Genomic DNA, 27,058 nt, shown 5'->3' with positions numbered 1-27,058 from the left:
CCCAAAAACAGCCTCAGAAGAAGCAAAAGTATCAAATTTGGAAAAAGTATGAAGGGACGACCAAGTCGCAGCCTTACAAATCTGTTCAACAGAAACATCGTTTATAAAGGCCCATGTGGAAGCCACAGCCCTAGTAGAATGAGCCGTAATTCTTTCAGGAGGCTGCTGTCCAGCAGTCTCATATGCCAGGCGGATGATACTCCTCAGCCAAAAAGAAAGAGAGGTAGCCGTAGCTTTCTGACCCCTACGCTTTCCAGAATAAACAATGAATAAAGATGATTGATGGAAATCCTTAGTCGCCTGCAAGTAAAACTTCAAGGCACGGACCACATCCAACAGACGCTCCTTCTTAGAAGAAGGATTAGGACACAAGGAAGGAACAACAATTTCCTGATATTCTTATTTGAAACAACCTTAGGAAGAAATCCAGGTTTGGTACGTAAAACCACCTTATCAGAATGAAATATAAGATAAGGCGAATCACATAACGCTGAAAGCTCAAAAACTCTTCGAGCAGAAGAAATAGCAACTATAAAAACAGAACTTTCCAAGATAACAATTTAATATCTATGGACTGCATAGGTTCAAACGGAACCCCTTGAAGAACTTGAAAAACTAAATTCAAACTCCAGGGAGGAGTAATTGGTCTAAATACAGGCTTAATTCTAGTTAGAGCCTGACAAAAAGACTGAACATCTGGCACATCTGCCAAACTTTTGTGAAGCAGAATTGACAAAGCAGAAATGTGTCCCTTTAAGGAACTTGCTGATAACCCTTTCTCCATTACTTCTTGGAGAAAAGACAGAATCCTGGGAATCCTCCATGAGTAACCCTTGGATTCACACCAATAAAGTTATTTACGCCATATCTTATGATAGATTTTTCTAGTGACAGGCTTTCAAGCCTGTATCAAAGTATCGATGACCTAATCAGAGAATCCTCTCTTAGATAAAATCAAGCGTTCAATCTCCAAGCAGTCAGCTGCAGAGAATGTAGATTTGGATGCAGGAAAGGACCTTGAATGAGCAGGTCCTGTCTCAAAGGAAGTTTCCACTGTGGCAGAGAGGACATGTCCACTAGATCCGCATACCAAGTCCTGCGTGGCCACGCAGGCGCTATCAGGATTACTGAAGCTTTCTCCTGTTTGATTCGAGCAATCACGTGTGGAAGGAGAGGAAACGGTGGAAACACATAAGCTAGGCTGAACGACCAAAGTACTGCCAAGGCATCTATTAGTTCGGCCTGAGGATCCCTCGACCTGGATCCATACTGTGGAATCTTAGCATTCTGACGAGATGCCATCAGGTCTAATTCCGGTCTGCCCCATTGGAGAGTCAATGAGGCAAACGCCTTCGGATGGAGTTCCCACTCCCCCGGATGAAAATTCTGACGACTTAGAAAATCCGCTTCCCAGTTCTCTACTCCTGGGATGTAGATTGCTGAATGATAGCAAGAGTGGGCCTCCGCCCATCGGATTATCTTTGATACTTCTATCATCGCTAAGGAACTCCTTGTTCCCCACTGATGATTGATATACTCCACAGTCGTGATATTGTCCGACTGGAATCTGATGAATTTAGCCGAAGCCAACTGAGGCCACGCCTGAAGTGCATTGCATATTGCTTTGTTCCAGAATATTGAGTGGAAGTAGAGACTCCACCTAAGTCCAAACACCCTGAGCCTTCAGGGAATTCCAGACTGCACCCCAGCCCAGTAGGCTGGCATCCATTGTCACTATAACCCACGAGGGTCTGCGGAAAAAAGTCCCCTGGGACAGATGATCTGGCGACAACCACCAAAGAAGAGTCTCTCTGGTCTCTTGATCCAGATTTATCTGAGGAGATCAATTCGCATAGTCCCCATTCAACTGTCCGAGCATGCACAGCTGCAGTGGTCTGAGATGAAAGCGAGCAAACTGAATGATGTCCATTGCTGCTACCATTTAATCCAATGACCTCCATACACTGAGCCACTGATGGCCGAGGAATGGACTGAAGTGCTCGGCAAGTATTTAAGAATCCTTGATTTTCTGACCTCCGTCAAATATTTTCATGTCTACCGAGTCTATCAGAGTTCCCAAGAAGGGAACCCTAGTTTGTGGAACTAGTGAACTCTTCTCTATGTTCACCTTCCAGCCGTGAGTTCTCAGAAAAGACAACACTGTGTCCGTGTGAGATTTTGTCAGTTGATAAGTTGACGCCTGGATCAGATTATCGTCCAGATAAGGTGCCACTGCTATGCCCCGTGGTCTGAGAACCGCCAGAAGGGACAGTAGAACCTTTGTGAAGATCCTGGGTGCTGTGGCCAACCCGAAAGGAAGAGCCACGAACTGATGTTTGTCCAGAAAGGCAAACCTTAGGAACTGATGATGATGATCCTTGTGAATAGGAATATGAAGGTATACATCCTTCAAGTCCACGGTAGTCATATATTGACCCTCCTGGATCATAGGTAATATTGTTCGCATAGTCTCCATCTTGAATGATGGAACTCTGAGAAACTTGTTTAGACACTTGAGATCTACAATTGGTCTGAAAGTTCCCTCTTTTTTGGGAACCACGAAAAGATTTGAGTAAAACCCCTGCCCCTGTTCCAGTTTTGGAACGGGGCAAATTACTCCCATGGTAGAGAGGTCTTTTACACAGCGTAAGAACGCCTCTCTTTTTATCTGGTCTACAGATAATCTTGAAAGATGAAACCTCCCTCTTGGGAGAAAATCCTTGAATTCCAGTTGATACCCATGGGTCACGATTTCCAGTGCCCAGGGATCCTGAACATCTCTTTCCCAAGCCTGAGCAAAGAAAGAAAGTCTGCCCCCTACTAGATCCGGTCCCGGATCGGGGGCCGCCCCTTCATGTTGTCTTTGTAGCAGCAGCGGGCTTCTTGGATTGTTTACCTTTATTCCAAGTCTGGTTGGGTCTCTAGGCTGACTTGGATTGAGCAAAATTCCCTTCCTGTTTTGTGGAGGAAGAGGAAGCAGAGGGTCCTCCTTTAAAATTTCGAAAGGAACGAAAATTATTTTGTTTACCCCTCATCTTAACCGACTTATCCTGATGTAGGGCATGGCCTTTACCTCCAGTAATGTCAGAAATGATTTCCTTCAATTCAGGTCCGAATAGGGTCTTACCCTTAAAAGGAATAGCTAAAAGCTTAGATTTTGATGACACATCAGCAGACCAAGATTTGAGCCATAACGCTCTACACGCTAAAATGGCAAAACCTGCATTTTTTGCCGCTAATTTAGCAATTTGAAAAGCGGCATCAGTAATAAAAGAATTAGCTAGCTTGAGAGCCTTAATTCTATCCAAAATGTCATCTAATGGAGTCTCAACCTTCAGAGACTCTTCTAGAGCATCACACCAAAAAGCTGCTGCAGTAGTAACTGGAACAATGCAAGCCGTAGGTTGTAAAAGAAAACCCTGATGAATAAATAATTTCTTTAGAAGACCCTCTAACTTTTTATCCATAGGGTCTTTGAAAGCACAACTGTCCTCAATAGGTATAGTTGTACGCTTAGCCAGGGTAGTTATAGCTCCCTCCACCTTAGGGACCGTTTGCCAAGAGTCCCGAATGGTGTCTGATATGGGAAACATTTTCTTAAAATTAGGAGGGGGAGAGAATGGTATGCCTGGTCTATCCCATTCCTTTTTTACAATTTCCGAAATTCTTTTAGGAACCGGAAAAACATCAGTGTAAGTAGACACCTCTAGATATTTGTCCATCTTACACAATTTCTCTGGTGGTATCACAATAGGGTCACAATCATCCAGAGTCTCTAAAACCTCCCGAAGTAACAGGCGGAGGTGTTCTAGCTTAAATTTAAAGGACGTGACGTCCGAATCTGTCTGAGGTGACACATTCCCTGAGTCTGAAAGTTCTCCCTCAGACAGCAATTCCCTGACACCCAACTCAGAACACTGTGAGGGTACATCGGAAATAGCTAATAAAGCATCAGAGGATTCAGTATTTAATACCTGACCTACTGCATTTACCCTGCAACACTGGTAATTTAGATAATACCTCTGTAAGGGTAGTTGACATATCTGCAGCAATCTCCTGCTGAGTAAAAGAATTAGACGCACTAGAGGTACTTGGCGTCACTTGTGTGGGCGTTAAAGGTTGTGACACTTGGGGAGAATTGGATGGCATATCCTGGTTCTCTTCAGATTGAGAATCATCCTTAGGCACACTTTCTTGACCTAAAATATGCTTTTTACAATGTAAGGCCCTTTCAGTACAAGAGGTACACAATGTAAGAGGGGATTCCACAATGGCTTCTAAACACATAGAACAATGAGATTCCTCAATGTCAGACATGTTGAACAGACTAGTAATAACCACAATAGTCGTTAAACACTTTATTGCTTTAAACAAATTTTTGAGAAACGTGTACTGCGCCTTTAAGAAATAAAAAAGCACACAATTTTTCCAAAACTGCTTGAAAATGTTAATTTACTCTTAAAAATTAACTACCCCTAATTAATGGCTCCAAAAATTATTGCACCCCAAGAGTAAGGGGAGAAATTAACCTCTAAAAGGCATTTATAGACACAAATATGTTAAATTTGACCAAAATACCCCCAGCACCTCGCCACAGCTCTGCTGTGGCGCCTACCTGCCCCCAGGGTGCTTCAAAATGACTCGACAATGATCCGGATAAGAGAGCCCCTGTCTAGGCTCAACCGGAGCTAATACCTGCTGCTTCTTAGCCAGAGTAAAGTGCACGTCTGAGTGCGTGAAAATAAGCCCCCGCCCATCATGTCCGATGATCGTGTAGGCCTGAACAACTGCATGGTGAAGCGGTTTTAAAGTATAAGCCATGTGGAATTCTTTAACCCCTAAGTACACTCCCAATACGGTCAAACTGTTTATTTTGAACAAAAAAACGTTAAGCATATTCCTGCCTCTCCCAGTGTGTCTTTATAATGCTGTGAAGCCCATTATAATACTTAGCCCAATATGTCAACTGAAATATATTAAGCACAGGTTTCTCAGTAACACCCCTTTGTTTTACAGGTCTACTGCTTACCCCTTCCCTTGCAGGGAAATAAGTCAGCCAGTTCTGATATACCAAGTCTCCTCAGAAATAAAGGGCTGCACATACCTCAATGCTGCTTGTAGCATGAAAACGTTCTCCACACTGAAGATGTCTCTTGTATTACCTTCAGAAGCTCTGTGGGAACCAACGTGGATCTTGGTTACATCTGCTAAGATCATCAACCTCAGGGCAGAAATCTTCTTTCATATCCCCCTGAGGAAAATAGTACACACCGGTACCATTTAAAATAAAAAACTTCTTGATTGAAGAAACTTAAAACTAACACCACACTTTACCTCTTCCTAGTATAACACAGGCAAAGAGAGTGACTGCCTGGGGGTGGAGGGAAGGGAGGAGCTATATATACAGCTCTGCTGTGGTGCTCTTTGCCACTTCCTGTTAGCAGGAGGATAATATCCCACAAGTAAGGATGAAATCCGTGGACTCGTCGTATCTTGTAGAAGAAACCTATGTTTACTACCCGGGATGTTTTAAAAGGAAATGAAAGTTAAAGGGACACTAAACCCTAAACATTTATTTCATTATTCAGATAGAGAATACAAATTTAAACATTACAATTTACTTTTATTTATTTTGCTTTATTTTTTAAATATTCTAAGTTGAAGAGAAAGCAATGAACATGGGTGAGTTAATCACCCCAGGCTTCTATGTGCAGGAACCAATCAGCAGCTACTGAGCCTATCTAGATATGCTTTTCAGCAAAGAATATCAAGCTAATAAAACAAATTAGATAAAAGTAAATTAGAAAGTTGTTTAAAAATGCATGCTCTTTCAAAATCATGAAAGAAAAAATGTGTGTTTCATGTCCCTTTAAATTTAATTTTGAGAGACTTTTCCATTTACTTTTTGTAAGCAAACTGACTTCATTCTTTTGGTGGTGGATGTTGAATAGCAGATCTCACTACTGTGAGCTAGCAGATGATTTGGTGACTGCATATTTGCCTCTTCGTTAGCTTTTCAAATGTGTTCAGCTAGCTCCCAGTAGGAAATTGCTACTCTTAAGTTGATTTAAACTTTGGGTGTATTCCCTTTGCAAGAGTTGGAGAATTCTATTTTTGCACTTTTATGTCTGCTCTGCTTTCTTAATCCCTAAGTGGCTTGGAGAGACTGAGAGGAGCGTATTCTGCTTACAGATTTGTGTTCCTATAGTTGACATGCTTATGATACATTTTTATATGGAGCTTTATACAGGAATTCTAAATGGGAGCGCTCCACATTACAGAAGTCTTATGTTGTGATGTTGGTTGGTTCTATGAAGGAATCTGATCCTGCAGATTCAGGTTATGGTTCCCTATGGAGCCTGCTTTTTGTTTTATTAGCTGCTGATGCTTAATCTGCATTTGTAAGACCTGCGTTTTCTTCATACCTTTCTACAAGTAGTTCTGGCTGAATAAAGGAAAGCTGAAAAACATTTTGTGATTCTATGAATAGGCAGTGGAGACTAATCTTAAAGTGAATGTCAATTTTGATGTTAAAGTACCCTGTTTTTAAAAATTTGATTAAAAACAGGGGCACTTTAATTCATCAAAATTTACATTTCACTCCTGTTGTGAAAAAAACACCTTACCTTTTAATCTTGACAGCAGCTCCAGCTTCCTCCGGTTTTTGCAAGCCATTTCTGATGTCAGAAATGATGGATAGGTCATCCTCCAATCATGGCTTCTCCCCCGGGGGAATCAATGTCTGATTCAATGCCGTGATTGGAGGAAGCCGGATTCCTCATTTTAGACCCAGTAAGAGGCTTTGCGACGGGTGGAGGAAGCTGGAGCTGCTGTTTAGATTAAAAGGTAAGTTGTTGGTTTTTTCTCAACAAGAGTTAAATGTATATTTTGATGAATTAAAGTGCTCATGTTTTTAATCGAATTTTTAAAAAACGGGCACTTTAGCATCAAAATTGACATTCACTTTAAGGGGGAAAAAAACTTTACTTTTTCAGTCTGTACAAGTGTATTTTAATATTTTGTTTACTCCCTGTAATGCTGTTGATTATGATTGATTGTACAATACAACATATAATAAACATATACAGGTACCAATCCTTAAATCTGGAATACCAAAATCCCAAATTATTTTGAAATCCAAACTTTTAAATAAATATTTTTTTTTTTAAAAAATATACAATTTCTTTCATGTCATTAGCAAGAGTCCATGAGCTAGTGACGTATGGGATATACATTCCTACCAGGAGGGGCAAAGTTTCCCAAACCTTAAAATGCCTATAAATACACCCCTCACTACACCCACAATTCAGTTTTACAAACTTTGCCTCCTATGGAGGTGGTGAAGTAAGTTTGTGCTAGATTCTACGTTGATATGCGCTTCGCAGCAGGCTGAAGCCCGGTTTTCCTCTCAGAGTGCAGTGAATGCCAGAGGGATGTGAAGAGAGTATTGCCTATTTGAATACAATGATCTTCCTCTAGGGGATCTATTTCATAGGTTCTCTGTTATCGGTCGTAGAGATTTCTTCTCCTACCTCTCTTTTCAGATCGACGATATACTCTTATATACCATTACCTCTACTGATTCTCGTTTCAGTACTGGTTTGGCTATCTACTATAAGTAGATGAGTGTCCTGGGGTAAGTAAGTCTTATTTTTTGTTACACTCTAAGCTATGGTTGGGCACTTTATATGTAAAGTTCTAAATATATGTCTTTAAACTTATATTTGCCATGATTCAGGATAATCAGTATTCCTTCATTCAGACTGTCAGTTTCATTATTTGGGATAATGCATATGAATAAATATTTTTTTCTTACCTTGAAAATTTTCAATTGACTATTTTTCCCTGCGGGCTGTTAGGCTCGCGGGGGCAGAAAACGCTTAATTTTATTGAGTCATTCTTGGCGCAAAATTTTTTGGCGCAAAATTTTGTAATTTCCGGCGTCGTAGTTGACACCGGAAGTTGTTTGTAGTTACGTCATTTTTTTGACGCATGTGTATTCAGACGTTTTTTTGCGCCAAAAGATGTGGGCGTCGGTCTCGACTTCAGAGGATGTGGCGTCATACTTGGCGCCAAAAAATATGGGTGTTCTACTTAGCGTCAATAATGTGGGAGTCATACTTGGCGCCAGAAATGTGGGCGTCATACCTGTTCCACTTTTTTCTCACATTATTTAAGTCTCACTTTTTTGGTTCCTTCTGGTTGCTAGAGGCTTGTTTATTTTGCATTTTTTTCCCATTCCTGAAACTGTCATTTAAGGAATTTGATAATTTTGCTTTATATGTTGTTTTTTTCTATTACATATTGCAAGATATTCAAAACACTGTTCCTGTTTCAAGAGATGCTGAGGGATTCCTGTTGACTGATATCAGTCCTACCAAAGCTAAGTTCATTTATTTTAATGTTATGAATGTTTATCTTTAGCTATGGTTTGTAATAAGTTTTCATGATAAACTTTTACATGCAGAATCCATTAGTATTTATGCTTTATATGTTGCTATTCTTTTTATATCTTATGTACAAGATATACTTAGAAATTTATAAGAATATTTTTCTGATTCTATTTTAAAGGCTTTGTCTGACGTCCCGCCTTCTAATAAAATTTCTAGGTCTTTTTCAAACTTCTTTTAGTTGATGAAGTTTTAAATGACCAACAACATAATGAATTATCCTTCTCTGATGGTGCTTTTTTTCTCATTCAGAATTTTTCTTCATCAGATATTGACACTAACAAATCTACATTTGTTCCTTGTTCAAAAGGTGTTGATTATTTTGGATATTGAAATATCTAGTTCTTTTGATTTTAAAGACTAGCTAACATTTAAATTCTGCTTGTTTATCTTCTGTGGTTTCTTCAGAGGTTTTTTTCCAGTTCCTGATACTAGGGAATGGAATAGGCTGAGAATTTTCTTTTAGTCCTTCTTTAAGGTTTTTAAATTGTATTCTTTGCCGGCAGTTTTCAGTTTTGAGGAAAGATTCCCCAAGTTAATGGGGCCATCTCTACTCCTGATGATAAATATACTATTATTCTTATAGCAAATAGTATTTATTTTTTCCTTCAGATGGTCGTATCTTATTTAAGGAAAATTATTTTCAGGTACTTTTCTTAGACCTGTAATTTATTTGGCTGATGTTGCAATTGCTGCATCTTTCTGGTTGGATACTTTAAGATCAAGTATCTGATTATGATTTGTTTTAGCATTGTTAAAAGGACAAAATCTTCTACTTTTTTGAAGTTCAGACTAAGTGCTATTGCATTGTCTTGTTATCTTGCATTTGTTGATTATGCAAGTCCAGTGTGTTGTCTGATCCTTTAACTTGATTAACATGCTAATAATTTCATTTGTGTTGTCATTTTATTAAAACATTTCGCAAATGAGGTTTAATCTATGTCTTTAGCTATTTTAGCTAGAAGAACTTTGTGATTTCAATCTTGGAATGCTAATTTGATTTCTAAAATCCATTTCTTTTTTTCAAGATATTCAATTATTTGGTTCATAATTGGATTCAATTATTTAACTGTTACTCTGGGCTTCAAGATTGAGTTCTAAGACTAAAACTTTAAGCTTATATTAGTTTTCTGTTCTTACTAAGGAACGGAATCCTGAATTCTTCCCCAAGTAACATGTTTATAATTGAAAGTTTTTTGTTCTTCATTCAATTAAGCCTTTTAAAAGTTTAAAGTCAGCTCCCTAAATTTTCATGTAGGTGCGATTCTTATTCCAGCTTGGCTGGTAAGGGGCAGGTTAAGATTTTTTTGAAATTTGTTTGAAACTTATTCTGTACCCAAAGTTTAAGAAGTTTGGACCGAATAGAACCAGAGTAAAACAGTCTGTGAGAAGTCTTTTTTCTCTATCATATTCCAGCTATTCCAGTAAGACTATCACTTTCCTGAAGTGTGTCTCAGACCTGGAGTTTTCTGGGGTATTTTTTCCAGTTTCATTTTAGGAACTGGGTTTTGGGGTTTTATTCAAGACTATTCATTGTTCCAAAGATAGAAAATCTTTTTTTGTCATAAGTGTACCATCTTTTAGAATGGTGTTTATATGGTCTATTCTGCCTTTTTGGTCAGTGATGGCATTATTTCTTTACAATAGATGCATATCTTCATTTTCTGTTTTCATTCAGATTATTTTAATTTTCTGAGATTCTCTTTTTTTGACAAGCATTACCAATTTGTTGCTTTTCCTTCTGGTCTAGCGACAGCTCTAAGAATCTTTTCAAGGTTCTCAGTGTTCCTTTTTTGGACGGTATCGTGGTACTGGCTCAGTCTTTTTCGTTCTGTGGAATCTCATACGATTCAACTTTGTTGTTTCTTCAAGACATGGTTAGAGGATCTTTTTATCAAAAGCTCCTTGATTTCTCACACAAGGGTCACCTTTTTTAGGTTTCCAGATGGATTGTGTCAATGTTTTTGTCTCTAACAGACAAGTGACAAGTTTATTGGGTTCTGTTTGTCAGAACCTTCAGTCTCTATTATTTCCTTCAAGTTGCTATATATGCATGGAAGTTTTAGGTTTCATGACTGCAGCATTGGGTTCGATTCCCTTTGCTCATTTCATAGGAAACCTTTCCAGTTTTTTATGCTGAATAATGGTGCAGGGATTCTAGGATATCACTTTTTATATCTTTGAATCCTAATGTTTAACTATCTTTGATTCGGTGGTTAAGATCACCATCATTTAGTTCTACAGGTCTCTTCGGTTCTTTCAACCTGGACCATGATCTTTACAGATGCGAGTCTTTTAGGTTGGGAGGCTGTCTGAGGATCTCTGTCAGCACAAGGGGTTTGGAAATCTCAGGAGGCAAGATTACCATTTGATATTTTGGAACTCCGTGCATTCTCAGAGTTCTTCAGTTTGGTTTCTTTTTGAAGAAGAGACATTTTTCTCTTGTTAAGTGTATCCAGTCCACGGATCATCCATTACTTATGGGATATTCTCCTTCCCAACAGGAAGTTGCAAGAGGATCACCCACAGCAGAGCTGCTATATAGCTCCTCCCCTAACTGCCATATCCAGTCATTCTCTTGCAACCCTCAACAAAGATGGAGGTCGTAAGAGGAGAGTGGTGTTTTATACTTAGTTTATTTGTTCAATCAAAAGTTTATTTTTAAATGGTACCGGAGTGTGCTGTTTATCTCAGGCAGTATTTAGAAGAAGAATCTGCCTGCATTTTCTATGATCTTAGCAGAAGTAACTAAGATCCATGGCTGTTCTCACATATTCTGAGGAGTAAGGTAACTTCAGAGAGGGAATGGCGTGCAGGTTTTCCTGCAATAAGGTATGTGCAGTTAATATTTTTCTAGGGATGGAATTTGCTAGAAAATGCTGCTTATACCGGATTAATGTAAGTAAAGCCTTAAATGCAGTGATAGCTACTGGTATCAGGCTTATTAATAGAGATGCATACTCTTATAAAAATGTAATATAAAACGTTTGCTGGCATGTTAATTGTTTTTATATATGTTTGGTGACAAAACTTATTGGGGCCTAGTTTTTTTCCACATGGCTGGTTTGATTTCTGCCTAGAGACAGTTTCCTGAAGCTTTCCACTGTTGCAATATGAGTGGGAAGGGCCTATTTTAGTGCTTTTCTGTGCAGATAAAAATACTGACAGACATTCAGCTTCCCTCTGCATGATACAGGACATCTCTGAAGGGCTCAAAAGGCTTCAAAGTCGTGTTTGAGGAGGGTAACAATCACAGTAGACTGTGGCAGTTGTGACTGTTTAAAAAACGTTTTTGTCATTTATTATTCTGTTTTTGTTATTAAGGGGTTAATCATCCGTTTGCAAGTGGGTGCAATGCTCTGCTGACTTGTTACATACACTGTAAAAATGTTGTTAGTGTAACTGCCTTTTCTCTTGTTAAGTGTGTTCAGTCCACGGATCATCCATTACTTATGGAATATATTCTCTCCCTAACAGGAAATTGCAAGAGGATCACCCAGCAGAGCTGCTACATAGCTCCTCCCCTCACATGTCATATTCAGTCATTCTCTTGCAACTTAACAGATAGGAAGTTGTGAGAGGGCTGTGGTGTTTTTTATACTTAGTTTATTCTTCAATCAAAAGTTTGTTATTTTAAAATGACACCGGAGTGTGTTGTTTATTCTCAGGCAGTATTTGGAAGAAGAATCTGCCTGCGTTTTTCTATGATCTTAGCGGCAGTAACTAAGATCCACTGGCTGTTCTCGCATATTCTAAAGTGTGAGGTATCTTTCAGAAGAGAATGGCGTGCGGGAAACCCTGCAAACAAGGTATGTGCAGTAGATTATTTTTCTAAGGAATGGAATTGACTAAGAAAATACTGCTGATACCGATGTAATGTAAGTAAGAGCCTTTAATACAGTGAGAGCGACTGTTAATAGGCTGTTTTACATATATACAGTAAAGTAATTTTCTAAGTAATGGAATTTGACTGAGAAAATGCTATTAATACTGAAGTGATGTTATAATCCTTTAATGCAGTAGGATGACTGTAAGGCTTTTCTATAGAGATACATGTTCCTTAAGAAAGGGATGTTTAAAACGATTTTGCTGGCATGTTTTAATCGTTTTGTGAGGTACTTTGGTGATAAACTTGTTGGGGCATAACATTTTTCAACATGGCTGATATTATTTATGCATAGAAACCGTTAACTGAAACTCCCAATATTGTTATATTGAGTAGGAGGGGCCTATTTTAGCGCTCTTTTGATGCAGCAAAAATTTAGGCTCTGTCTTCCTTAATTCTTTCTGCTTGACACGGATCGTCTCCAGACAGCTTAAGGGACTTCAAAAGTCATTTTGAGGGAGGTAATCAGTCACAGCAGACCTGTGACAGTGGTTTTGACTGTATTTAATAAACGTTTTTTTGCATATAAAAACCGTTTGGTTTGTAGGGGGTTAATCATCTTATTTGCAAGTGGGTGCAATGCTCTGCTAACTTAATACATTTACTGTAAAAATTTAATTGCCATAACTGATTTGATTCATTGTTATTTCAACTGTGACAGTTTTCTGTGCTTCTTAAAGGCACAGTATCGTTTTTCTTTATTGCTTGTAAAATTATTTACAGTGTTTTCCAAGTCTGCTAGTCTTATTGCTAGTCTGTTTAAACATGTCTGACACAGATGAACCGGTTTGTTCACTATGTTTAAAGGCCACTGTGGAGCTCCACAGAAATTTGTGTACCAAATGTATTGATTTCACTTTAAATAATAAAGGTCAGTCTTTATTTATAAAGGAGTTATCACCAGACAACGAGGGGGAAGTTATGCCGACTAACTCTCCTCACGTGTCAATACCTTCGCCTCCCGCTCAGGAGGCGCGTGATATTGTGGCGCCAAGTGCATCAGGGACGGCCATACAAATCACATTACAAGACATGGCTAATATTATGAATAATACCCTGACAGAAGTATTATCTAAATTGCCAGAATTAAGAGGCAAGCGCGACCGCTCTGGGGTAAGAATAGAGCGCGCTGGTGTTTCGAGAGCCATGTCCGATACTGCGTCACAGTTTGCAGAACATGAGGACGGAGAGCTTCATTCTGTAGGTGACGGATCTGATCCAGGGAAACCGGATTCAGAGATCTCTAATTTTAAATTTAAGCTTGAGAACCTCCGTGTATTGCTAGGGGAGGTTTTAGCGGCTCTGAATGACTGTAACACAGTTGCGATTCCAGAGAAATTATGTAGGCTGGATAGATACTATGCAGTACCGGTGTGTACCGACGTTTTTCCTATTCCTATAAGGCTTACAGAAATTATTAGCAAGGAGTGGGATAGACCTGGTGTGCCCTTTTCCCCTCCTCCTATATTTAGAAAAATGTTTCCAATAGACGCCACTACACGGGACTTATGGCAGACGGTCCCTAAGGTGGAGGGAGCAGTTTCTACTTTAGCTAAGCGTACCACTATCCCGGTGGAAGATAGTTGTGCTTTTTCGGATCCAATGGATAAAAAATTGGAGGGCTACCTTAAGAAAATGTTTGTTCAACAAGGTTTTATCTTACAGCCCCTTGCATGCATTGCGCCTGTCACTGCTGCTGCGGCATTTTGGTTTGAGTCTCTAGAAGAGGCCATTCACTCAGCCCCATTGGATGAAATTATGGACAAGCTTAAAGCACTTAAGCTAGCAAATGCATTTGTTTCTGATGCCATTGTTCATTTAACTAAACTAACGGCTAAGAATTCCGGTTTTGCCATTCAAGCGCGCAGAGCGTTATGGCTTAAATCCTGGTCAGCTAATGTGACTTCTAAATTACTTAACATTCCTTTCAAGGGGCAAACCTTATTCGGGCCCGGCTTGAAAGAAATTATCGCTGACATTACGGGAGGTAAGGGTCATACCCTTCCTTAGGACAAGGCCAAATCGAAGGCCAAACAGTCTAATTTTCGTGCCTTTAGAAACTTCAAGGCAGGAGCAACTTCAACTTCCTCCGCCCCAAAACAGGAAGGAACTGTTGATCGCTATAGACAAGCCTGGAAAACTAACCAGGCCTGGAACAAGGGCAAGCAGGCCAGAAAACCTGCTACTGCCCCTAAGACAGCATGAAGGGAGGGCCCCCTATCCGGAAACGGATCTAGTAGGGGGCAGACTTTCTCTCTTCGCCCAGGCGTGGGCAAGAAATGTCCAGGATCCCTGGGCATTGGAGATCATATATCAGGGATATCTTCTGGACTTCAAGGCTTCTCCTCCTCTAGGGAGATTTGACCTTTCAAGGTTATCAGAAAACCAAATAAAGAGGCATTCCTATGTTGCGTACAAGACCTCCTAGTAATGGGAGTGATCCACCCAGTTCCGCGGACGGAACAAGGACAGGGATTTTACTCAAATCTATTTGTGGTTCCCAAGAAAGAGGGTACCTTCAGGCCAATATTGGATCTAAAGATTTTAAACAAATTCCTAAGAGTTCCATCATTCAAAATGGAAACTATTCGGACTATTCTACCCATGAGAATAGAGGGTCAGTACATGACCACGGTGGATTTAAAAGATGCCTATCTTCACATACCGATTCACAAAGATAATCATCGGTTCCTAAGATTTGCCTTCCTAGACAGGCATTACCAGTTTGTAGCTCTTCCCTTCGGGTTGGCTACGGCCCCGAGAATCTTTACAAAGGTGCTGGGCTCTCTTTTGGAGGTTCTAAGGTATAGCGGTGGCTCCGTATCTAGACGACATCCTGATACAGGCGCCAAGCTTGCAAATTGCCAAGTCTCATACAGAGATAGTTCTGGCATTTCTAAGGTCGCATGGGTGGAAAGTGAACGTGGAAAAGAGTTCTCTATCACCACTCACAAGAGTCTCCTTCCTAGGGACTCTGATAGATTCTGTAAAAATGAAAATTTACCTGACGAAGGTCAGGTTATCAAAACTCTTAAATGCTTGCCGGGTCCTTCATTCCATTCCACGCCCGTCAGTGGCTCAATGCATGGAAGTAATCGGCTTAATGGTAGCGGCAATGGACATAGTGCCATTTGCGCGCCTGCATCTCAGACAGCTGCAATTGTGCATGCTAAGTCAGTGGAATGGGGATTACTCAGATTTGTCCCCTCTACTAAATCTGGATCAAGAGACCAGAGATTCTCTTCTCTGGTGGTTATCTCGGGTCAACCTGTCAAGGGGCATGACCTTTCGCAGGCCAGATTGGACGATTGTAACAACAGATGCCAGCCTCCTAGGCTGGGGCGCAGTCTTGAATTCCCTGAAGGCTCAGGGATCCTGGACTCAGGAGGAGAAACTCCTACCAATAAATATCCTGGAGCTAAGGGCAATATTCAAGGCTCTTCTAGCCTGGCCTCAGTTAGCAACACTGAGGTTCATCAGATTTCAGTCGGACAACATCACAACTGTGGCTTACATCAACCATCAAGGGGGAACCAGGAGCTCCCTAGCGATGTTGGAAGTCTCAAAGATAATTCGCTGGGCAGAGTCTCACTCTTGCCACTTGTCAGCGATCCACATCCCAGGAGTGGAGAACTGGGAGGCAGACTTTCTAAGTCGTCAGACTTTTCATCCGAGAGAGTGGGAACTCCATCCGGAGGTATTTGCTCAACTGGTTCATCGTTGGGGCAAACCAGATCTGGATCTCATGGCGTCTCGCCAGAATGCCAAACTTCCTCTTTACGGTTCGAGGTCCAGGGATCCGGGAGCGAAGCTGATAGATGCTCTAGCAGCTCCTTGGTTTTTCAACATGGCTTATGTGTTTCCACCGTTTCCTATGCTCCCTCGACTGATTGCCAAGATCAAACAGGAGAGAGCATCGGTGATTCTGATAGCGCCTGTGTGGCCACGCAGGACCTGGTATGCAGACCTAGTGGTCATGTCGTCCTGTCCTCCATGGACCCTACCTTTTGAGGAAAGACCTTCTAATACAAGGTCCTTTCAATCATCCAAGTCTAATTTCTCTGAGACTGACTGCGTGGAGATTGAACGCTTGATCCTATCAAAGCGTGGCTTCTCAGAGTCAGTTATTGATACCTTGATACAGGCACGAAAGCCTGTTACCAGAAAAATCTACCATAAGATATGGCGTAAATACCTGTATTGGTGCGAATCCAAGAGTTACTCATGGAGTAAGGTTCGGATTCCGAGGATATTGTCTTTTCTCCAAGAGGGCTTGGAAAAAGGCTTATCAGCTAGTTCTTTAAAGGGACAGATTTCTGCTCTGTCTATTCTTTTGCACAAGCGTCTGGCAAAAGTTCCAGACGTCCAGGCATTTTGTCAAGCTTTAGCTAGGTTTAAGCCTGTGTTTAAAACTGTTGCTCCTCCGTGGAGCTTAAACTTGGTTCTTAAAGTTCTTCAAGGAGTTGCGTTTGAACCCCTTCATTCCGTTGATATTAAACTTTTGTCTTGGAAAGTTCTATTTTTGATGGCTATTTCCTCGGCTCGAAGAGTCTCGGAATTGTCTGCCTTACACTGTGATTCTCCTTATCTGATTTTCCTTATCTGATTTTCCATTCAGACAAGGTAGTTCTGCGTACTAAACCTGGGTTTTTACCTAAGGTAGTCTCTAACAGGAATATCAATCAGGAGATTGTTGTTCCTTTATGTCCTAATCCTTCTTCAAGGAAGGAACGACTTTTGCATAATCTGGATGTAGTCTGTGCCCTGAAATTCTATTTACAGGCAACTAAAGATTTTCGTCAAACTTCTTCACTGTTTGTCGTTTACTCTGGACAGAGGAGAGGTCAAAAAGCTTCGGCAACCTCTCTCTCCTTTTGGCTTCGTAGCATAATACGTTTAGCCTATGAGACTGCTGGACAGCAGCCCCCTGAAAGAATTACAGCTCATTCCACTAGAGCTGTGGCTTCCACCTGGGCCTTTAAAAATGAGGCCTCTGTTGAACAGATTTGCAAGGCTGCGACTTGGTCTAAGCTTCACACTTTTTCGAAATTTTACAAATTTGACACTTTTGCTTCTTCGGAGGCTGTTTTTGGGAGAAAGGTTCTACAGGCAGTGGTTCCTTCTGTTTAATGTTCCTGCCTTGTCCCTCCCATCATTCGTGTACTTTAGCTTTGGTATTGGTATCCCATAAGTAATGGATGATCCGTGGACTGGATACACTTAACAAGAGAAAACATAATTTATGCTTACCTGATAAATTTATTTCTCTTGTAGTGTATCCAGTCCATGGCCCGCCCTGTCATTTTAAGGCAGGTCTAAAATTTAATTAAACTACAGTCACCACTGCACCCTATGGTTTCTCCTTTCTCTGTTTGTTTCGGTCGAATGACTGGATATGGCAGTTAGGGGAAGAGCTATATAGCAGCTCTGCTGTGGGTGATCCTCTTGCAACTTCCTGTTGGGAAGGAGAATATCCCATAAGTAATGGATGATCCGTGGACTGGATTCACTACAAGAGAAATAAATTTATCAGGTAAGCATAAATTGTTTTTTCAGACAGACAATGTCACAACTGTGGCGTATGTCAATCATCAGGGTGGGACTATCAGTCTTTAGGCTGTGACAGAAGTATCTCGGATATTTGCTTGGACTAAATCCAGCTCCTATCTAATTTCTGTGGTCTTTTTCCCAGGTATAGACAATTGGGAAGCGGATTATCTCTGTTAATCAAGCTTTACATCCGGGAGAATGGTCTCTTTACCCAGATATGTTTTTCAATTTTTCAGATGTGAGAGCTTCCAGAAATAGATCTGATGGCATCTCATCTAGACAAGGAACTTCCCAGGGGCCTATTCAGGTTCTGGGATCCTCAGGCGGAAGTAGTGTATGCATTAACACTTCCTTGGAATTATCAATCTGCCTATATTTTTTCATCTCTGGTTCTTCATTTTAGAGTGATTTTCTAAATAATCAGAGACCAATCTTTGGTGTGGCTGGTGGCTCCAGCATGGCCACACAGGTTTTGGTATATGGTGCTTGTTCGGATGTCCAGTTGCCAATCTTGGTTACTTCCATTAAGGCCAGACCTTATATCTTAACATTCGTTTTTTTCATCAGGAATTCAAACTATTAATTTGATGGTATGAAAATTTAACGCTTGGTACTTAGTCATAGAAGTTTCTCTGACTCAGTGATTAATACTATGTTGCAGGCTCGTAAATCTGTATCTAGTAATATTTATTATCGAGTTTGGAAGATTTACATCTCATGATGCTCTTCTTATGAATTCTCTTGGCATTCTTTTAGAATTCCTAGGATTTTATAGTTTCTTCATAAGGTTTTTGTCTGCATGTTCCTTGAAAGGACAAATCTCTGCTTTACTGTGCTGTTTCACAGTAAGAATTGCTAAATCTTTCTGATATTCATTGTTTTGTTCAGGCTTTGGTTCTTATCAAGCCTGTCATTTAAGCCAATTTCTCCTCCTTGGAGTCGTATTTTGGTTCTGAATGCTTTTCAGACTCTTCTATTTGAGCATATGCTTTCTTTGGACATTAATTACTTTCATGGAAAGTATTGTTCTTTTCGCTTGTTAAGTGTATCCAGTCCACGGATCATCCATTACTTGTGGGATATATTCCCTTCCCAACAGGAAGTTGCAAGAGGATCACCCACAGCAGAGCTGCTATATAGCTCCTCCCCTCACATGTCATATCCAGTCATTCTCTTGCAACCCTCAACTAGATAGGAGGTTGTGAGAGGACTGTGGTGTTTTATACTTGGTTTATTTCTTCAATCAAAAGTTATTTTTAAATGGCACCGGAGTGTGCTGTTTTTTCTCAGGCAGTATTTGGAAGAAGAATCTGCCTGCGTTTTCTATGATCTTAGCAGAAGTAACTAAGATCCACTTGCTGTTCTCACACATTCTGAGGAGTGAGGTAACTTCAGAAAGGGAATGGCGTGCAGGTTTACTGCAACTAAGGTATGTGCAGTAAAATATTTTTCTAAGGAATGGAATTGACTAAGAAAATGCTGCTGATACCGAAGTAATGTAAGTAAAGCCTTAAATGCAGTGATAGCGACTGGTATCAGGCTTATTAATAGAGATATATACTCTTCAAAAAATGTGTTTTAAAACGTTTGCTGGCATGTTTAATCATTTTTTAACGTACATTTGGTGATAAAACTTATTGGGGCATAATTTTTTCCACATGGCTGGCTAATTTCTGCATAGAAACAGTTAACTGAGGCTTCCCACTGTCGTAATATGAGTGGGAGGGGCCTATTTTAGCGCTTTTTTGCGCAGTAAAAATTCAGACTCAGACTTCCTGCTTCTTCCTGCATGATCCAGGACTTCTCTAGAGGGCTCAAAAGGCTTCAAAAGTCATATTGAGGGAGGTAAAAAGTCACAGCAGAGCTGTGACAGTGTGTGTGACTGCTTTAAAAAAAGTTTTGTTTTTTTCTATTGTTATTCCGTTTTGGGTATTAAGGGGTTAATCATCCATTTGCAAGTGGGTGCAATGCTCTGCTAACTTAATACATTTACTGTGACAATTTGGTTGATATAACTGCTTTGGTTCATTGTTATTTCAACTTGAGACAGGTTTTGTGCTTCTTAAAGGCGCAGTAGCGTTTTTTTTTTTATTTTGCTTGTAAACTTGTTGTAAAGTGTTTTTCAAGCTTGCCAGTCTTATTGGTATTCTGTTTAAACATGTCTGACATAGATGAATCTACTTGTTCATTATGTTTGAAAGCCAGTGTGGAGCCCCATAGGAATATGTGTACTAAATGTATTGATTTCACTTTAAATAATAAAGATCAGTCTTTATCTATAAAAGAATTATCACCAGACGACGAGGGGGAAGTTATGCCAACTAACTCTCCTCACGTGTCAGTACCTTCGCCTCCCGCTCAGGGGGCGCATGCTATTATGGCGCCAAGTACATCAGGGACGCCCATAGCAATTACTTTACAGGACATGGCTACAATCATGAATAATACCCTGTCAAAAGTATTATCTAGATTGCCAGAATTGAGAGGCAAGCGCGATAGCTCTGGGATTAGGAGAGATGCAGAGCGCGCAGGTGCTGTAAGAGCCATGTCTGATACTGCGTCACAGTTTGCAGAACATGAGGACGGAGAGCTTCATTCTGTGGGTGACGGATCTGATCCGGGGAAACCTGATTCAGAGATCTCTAATTTTAAATTTAAGCTTGAGAACCTCCGTGTATTGCTTGGGGAGGTTTTAGCTTCTCTGAACGACTGTAACACAGTTGCAATTCCAGAGAAATTGTGTAGGCTGGATAGATACTATGCGGTGCCGGTGTGTACTGATGTCTTTCCTATACCTAAAAGGCTTACAGAAATTATTAGCAAGGAGTGGGATAGACCTGGTGTGCCCTTTTCCCCTCCTCCTATATTTAGAAAAATGTTTCCAATAGACGCCACTACACGGGACTTATGGCAAACGGTCCCTAAGGTGGAGGGAGCAGTTTCTACTTTAGCAAAGCGTACCACTATCCCAGTTGAGGACAGTTGTGCTTTTTCGGATCCAATGGATAAGAAATTAGAAGGTTACCTTAAGAAAATGTTTGTTCAACAAGGTTTTATCCTGCAGCCCCTTGCATGCATTGCGCCTGTCACTGCTGCTGCGGCATTCTGGTTTGAGTCTCTGGAAGAGGCCATTCACACAGCTCCATTGGATGAAATTATGGACAAGCTTAAATCACTTAAGCTAGCTAACTCATTTGTTTCTGATGCCATTGTACATATGACTAAACTAACGGCTAAGAACTCCGGATTCGCCATCCAGGCGCGGAGGGCGCTATGGCTTAAATCCTGGTCAGCTGACGTGACTTCTAAATCTAAATTACTTAATATTCCTTTCAAGGGGCAGACCTTATTCGGGCCCGGCTTGAAAGAAATTATTGCTGACATTACTGGAGGTAAGGGTCATACCCTTCCTCAGGACAGGGCCAAATCAAAGGCCAAACAGTCTAATTTTCGTGCCTTTCGAAATTTCAAGGCAGGAGCAGCATCAACTTCCTCCGCTCCAAAACAGGAAGGAACTGTTGCTCATTCCAGACAGGCCTGGAAACCTAACCAGTCCTGGAACAAGGGCAAGCAGGCCAGAAAACCTGCTGCTGCCCCCAAGACAGCATGAAGGAACGGCCCCCTATCCGGAAACAGATCTAGTGGGGGGCAGACTTTCTCTCTTCGCCCAGGCGTGGGCAAGAGATGTCCAGGATCCCTGGTCGTTGGAGATCATATCTCAGGGATATCTTCTGGACTTCAAGGCTTCTCCTCCTCAAGGGAGGTTTCATCTTTCAAGGTTATCAGAAAACCAGTTAAAGAAAGAGGCATTCCTAAGCTGTGTACAAGACCTCCTAGTAATGGGGGTGATCCACCCAGTTCCGCGGACGGAACCTTCAGACCAATCTTGGACCTAAAGATCTTAAACAAATTCCTAAGAGTTCCATCATTCAAAATGGAAACTATTCGGACCATCCTACCCATGATCCAAGAGGGTAGTACATGACCACAGTGGACTTAAAGGATGCCTACCTTCACATACCGATTCACAAAGATCATCATCGGTTCCTAAGATTTGCCTTTCTAAACAGGCATTACCAATTTGTAGCTCTCCCCTTCGGGTTGGCTACGGCCCCGAGAATCTTTACAAAGGTTCTGGGCTCACTTCTGGCGGTTCTAAGACCGCGAGGTATAGCGGTGGCTCCGTATCTAGACGACATCCTGATACAGGTGTCAAGCTTTCAAATTGCCAAGTCTCATACAGAGATAGTTCTGGCATTTCTGAGGTCGCATGGGTGGAAAGTGAACGTGGAAAAGAGTTCTCTATTGCCACTCACAAGAGTCTCCTTCCTAGGGACTCTGATAGATTCTGTAGAAATGAAAATTTCCAGGTTATCAAAACTTTTAAATGCTTGCCGTGTCCTTCATTCCATTCCACGCCCGTCAGTGGCTCAGTGCATGGAAGTAATCGGCTTAATGGTAGCGGCAATGGACATAGTGCTATTTGTGCGCCTTCATCTCAGACCGCTGCAATTGTGCATGCTAGGTCAGTGGAATGGGAATTACTCAGATTTGTCCCCTCTACTAAATCTGGATCAAGAGACCAGAGATTCTCTAATCTGGTGGCTATCTCGGGTCCATCTGTCCAAGGGTATGACCTTTCGCAGGCCAGATTGGACGATTGTAACAACAGATGCCAGCCTTCTAGGCTGGGGCGCAGTCTGGAACTCCCTGAAGGCTCAGGGATCGTTGACTCAGGAGGAGAAACTCCTCCTAATAAATATTCTGGAGTTAAGAGCAATATTCAATGCTCTTCTAGCTTGGCCTCAGTTAGCAACACTGAGGTTCATCAGATTTCAGTCGGACAACATCACGACTGTGGCTTACATCAACCATCAAGGGGGAACCAGGAGTTCCCTAGCGATGTTAGAAGTCTCAAAGATAATTCGCTGGGCAGAGTCTCACTCTTGCTACTTGTCAGCGATCCACATCCCAGGCGTGGAGAACTGGGAGGCGGATTTTCTAAGTCGTCAGACTTTTCATCCGGGGGAGTGGGAACTCCATCCGGAGGTGTTTGCTCAACTGGTCCATCGTTGGGGCAAACCAGAACTGGATCTCATGGCGTCTCGCCAGAACGCCAAGCTTCCTCGTTACGGATCCAGGTCCAGGGACCCGGGAGCGACGCTGATAGATGCTCTAGCAGCTCCTTGGTTCTTCAACCTGGCTTATGTGTTTCCACCGTTTCCTCTGCTCCCTCGACTGATTGCAAAGATCAAACAGGAGAGAGCATCAGTGATTCTGATAGCGCCTGCGTGGCCACGCAGGACCTGGTATGCAGACCTAGTGGACATGTCGTCCTGTCCACCATGGACTCTACCTCTGAGGCAAGACCTGCTAATACAAGGTCCTTTCAATCATCCAAATATAATTTCTCTGAGACTGACTGCATGGAGATTGAACGCTTGATCCTATCAAAGCGTGGCTTCTCCGAGTCAGTTATTGATACCTTAATACAGGCACGAAAGTCTGTTACCAGGAAAATCTACCATAAGATATGGCGTAAATACCTGTATTGGTGCAAATCAAAGAGTTACTCATGGAGTAAGGTTAGGATTCCTAGGATATTGTCCTTTCTCCAAGAGGGTTTGGAAAAAGGCTTATCAGCTAGTTCATTAAAGGGACAGATCTCTGCTCTGTCTATTCTTTTGCACAAGCGTCTGGCAGAAGTTCCAGACGTCCAGACTTTTTGTCAGGCTTTGGCTAGGATTAAGCCTGTGTTTAAAACTGTTGCTCCTCCGTGGAGCTTAAACTTGGTTCTTAAAGTTCTTCAAGGAGTTCCGTTTGAACCCCTTCATTCCATTGATATTAAACTTTTATCTTGGAAAGTTCTGTTTTTGATGGCTATTTCCTCAGCTCGAAGAGTCTCGAAGTTATCTGCCTTACATTGTGATTCTCCTTATCTGATTTTCCATTCAGACAAGGTAGTTCTGCGTACTAAACCTGGGTTTTTACCTAAGGTGGTTTCTTAAAGGAATATCAATCAAGAGATTGTTGTCCCATCATTGTGCCCTAATCCTTCTTCAAAGAAGGAACGTCTTTTACATAATCTGGACGTAGTCCGTGCCTTGAAGTTCTACTTACAGGCAACTAAAGATTTTTGTCAAACATCTGCCCTGTTTGTCGTTTACTCTGGGCAGAGGAGAGGTCAAAAGGCTTCGGCAACTTCTTTCTCCTTTTGGCTTAGAAGCATAATACGCTTAGCCTATGAGACTGCTGGACAGCAGCCCCCTGAAAGGATTACAGCTCATTCTACTAGAGCTGTGGCTTCCACCTGGGCCTTTAAAAATGAGGCCTCTGAACAGATTCGCAAGGCTGCGACTTGGTCTTCACTTTTCACTTTTTCAAAATTTTACAAATTTTACACTTTTGCTTCTTTGGAGGCTGTTTTTGGGAGAAAGGTTCTACAGGCAGTGGTTCCTTCCGTTTAAGTTCCTGCCTTGTCCCTCCCATCATCCGTGTACTTAAGCTTTGGTATTGGTATCCCACAAGTAATGGATGATCCGTGGACTGGATACACTTAACAAGAGAAAACATAATTTATGCTTACCTGATAAATTTATTTCTCTTGTAGTGTATCCAGTCCACGGCCCGCCCTGTCCTTTTAAGGCAGGTCTAAATTTTTAATTAAACTACAGTCACCACTGCACCCTATGGTTTCTCCTTTCTCGTCGTGTTTCGGTCGAATGACTGGATATGAGGGGAGGAGCTATATAGCAGCTCTGCTGTGGGTGATCCTCTTGCAACTTCCTGTTGGGAAGGGAATATATCCCACAAGTAATGGATGATCCGTGGACTGGATATACTACAAGAGAAATAAATTTATCAGGTAAGCATAAATTGTTTTTAGACATCTCTTCAGCTAGAACAGTTTTTTCAATTATCTGTTCTTTCTTGTGAATCTCCTTTTTCTGATTTTTCATCAGGATAAGGTGGTTTTTGCTGTCCTAATTTCAATTTTTACCTAAAGTTGTGAATTGTAACAACATTAGTGGAGGAATTATTGTCCCTTCCTTGTGTCCTAATCCTAAGAATTCTTTGGTAAGATTCTTACATTCTTTGGATGTGGTAAGAGTTTTGAAATATTATGTTGAAGCTACTCAGTTTTCAGACAGACTTCTAGTCTATTTTTTATCTTTTCTGCTTTTAGGAAAGGTCAGAAGGCTTCTGCCTTTTCTTTGGCATCTTGGTTAAAGCTTTTGATTCATCATGCTTATTTGGAGTCGGGTTAATCCCCGCCTCTGAGGATTACGGCTCTTTCTACTAGGTCAGTTTCTACTTCCTGGACTTATAAGAATGAAGCTTCTGTTGATCAGATTTGCAAAGCAATGACTTGGTCTTCTTTGCATACTTTTACTAAATTCTACCATTTTGATGTTTTCTCTTCAGAAGCAGTTTTTGGTAGAATAGTACTTCAGGCAGCTGTTTCAGTTTGATTCTTCTGCTTATATTTCAGTTTTTTTCATTCTAAAAATTGAAACTTTTGATTTGGGTAGTGGATTAATTTTTTCAGCGGAATTGGCTGTCTTTATTTTATCCCTCCCTCTCTAGTGACTCTTGCGTGGAAGTTCCACATCTTGGGTATCTGCTATCCCATATGTCACTAGCTCATGGACTCTTGCTAATTACATGAAAGAAAACATAATTTATGTAAGAACTTACCTGATAAATTCATTTCTTTCATATTAGCAAGAGTCCATGAGGCCCACCCTTTTTGTGGTGGTTTTGATTTTTTTGTATAAAGCACAATTATTCCAATTCCTTATTTTTTGATGCTTTCGCTCCTTATCACCCCACTTCTTGGCTATTCGTTAAACTGAATTGTGGGTGTGGTGAGGGGTGTATTTATAGGCATTTTAAGGTTTGGGAAACTTTGCCCCTCCTGGTAGGAATGTATATCCCATACGTCACTAGCTCATGGACTCTTGCTAATATGAAAGAAATGAATTTATCAGGTAAGTTCTTACATAAATTATGTTTTTTCTCTGCCTGTAAGTCGCAAATAGTTTATATTTATTTAAAACAATGATTTCCTTTCTGATTACAGTACTGTACTATCTTTTCTGAGGGTCCTATGTAAACAAAAATATTACAAATTAATTATATAAAACTAAGTTTAGCTTACGTATAAGCTGTATTATATTTAAGTATTGCCTAAATGGCATAAGATGTTGTTTATACTTGGTTCCATCCCCTTTCCCTTGTTGTAATAAAAAAAGCACTAAGCAGTTGCTTATGCTTAAAGGGACATTCCAGCTGTTTTAAAAGTGTATTTAAGTATGCACTGTGCACCATCATTTTAAACGCAGCACTTGCTCAGAGAGCCTAAGGTGCTTTTACCGTCTGGTAATGACTCAATTTGTAAATTGCTGACATGATTCAAGCCCCATTTGTGCTCTGAGCAGCTGCAGTATTTACATTGTTGGTGCACTGAGAATATCTAGCTATGCTTCACATGCACGTGCAGAGGAAAATGTTAACACTAAAACAGTGATAACTTTTACTAGATGTATTTTTGCCAATACTTGTATATTGCAAATATGTTTCTATTCAACAATGTAATTCCTGTATGTGCATTTAAATTTTGTCTGGAATGTCCCTTAGAAATAATTGTAATAGATATTACTCATCTGTTTAAATGGATTTTACCTTTTATTTTTTTATATTACATTTGTGCTTCCTGTCACAGCCCTACATGGAGATGTTTGCAAGAAGTTTTATCTTAGCCTAATGTGATAAATCTTCTAGGCTAGTGAATAGACTAGAAATCAGGGAGTCATATTAGCTTATACCCAGAACTAACAGAATAAAATAAACAAATGAATAATTAAAATCCTCTGTTCTTATCACACTGGGGGCAAATTTTTTTTTTTTTTTATTTCTATATTTGCTTAGATTTGTTTTTACCATAGGAGCACTGTTTAATATCCCTTTAAAGATGCCAATATTTTAAAATACAAACTATCCCGTTAATCCAAACCCTTTCTGGTCCCAAGCAGTTTGGATAAAGGGTTTCTACCTGTAAAGAATAAGTAAATAAAAAATCTAGATGTCAAGAAGTTGTTTAAAAGATTGCACAGACCCATCTGTAACATAGCAATTATGAATAGCTGCAGACACTTGGTTTATGTGGTTA

The 27,058-nt window shown here is 40.6% G+C and overlaps 1 protein-coding gene across 1 annotated transcript in view; it reads left to right on the top strand.

Annotated features, from left to right (window-relative positions):
- FAM193A (family with sequence similarity 193 member A) overlaps positions 1–27,058 on the top strand; it is a gene marked incomplete in the record, with an annotated part of 656,361 nt that overhangs the window by 365,129 nt on the left and 264,174 nt on the right.

The sequence above is a fragment of the Bombina bombina genome, chromosome 2 (assembly GCF_027579735.1).
Source record: "Bombina bombina isolate aBomBom1 chromosome 2, aBomBom1.pri, whole genome shotgun sequence".
Classification (NCBI taxonomy): Eukaryota; Metazoa; Chordata; class Amphibia; order Anura; family Bombinatoridae; genus Bombina; species Bombina bombina.
This window is presented reverse-complemented; position numbering and strand designations above follow the sequence as displayed.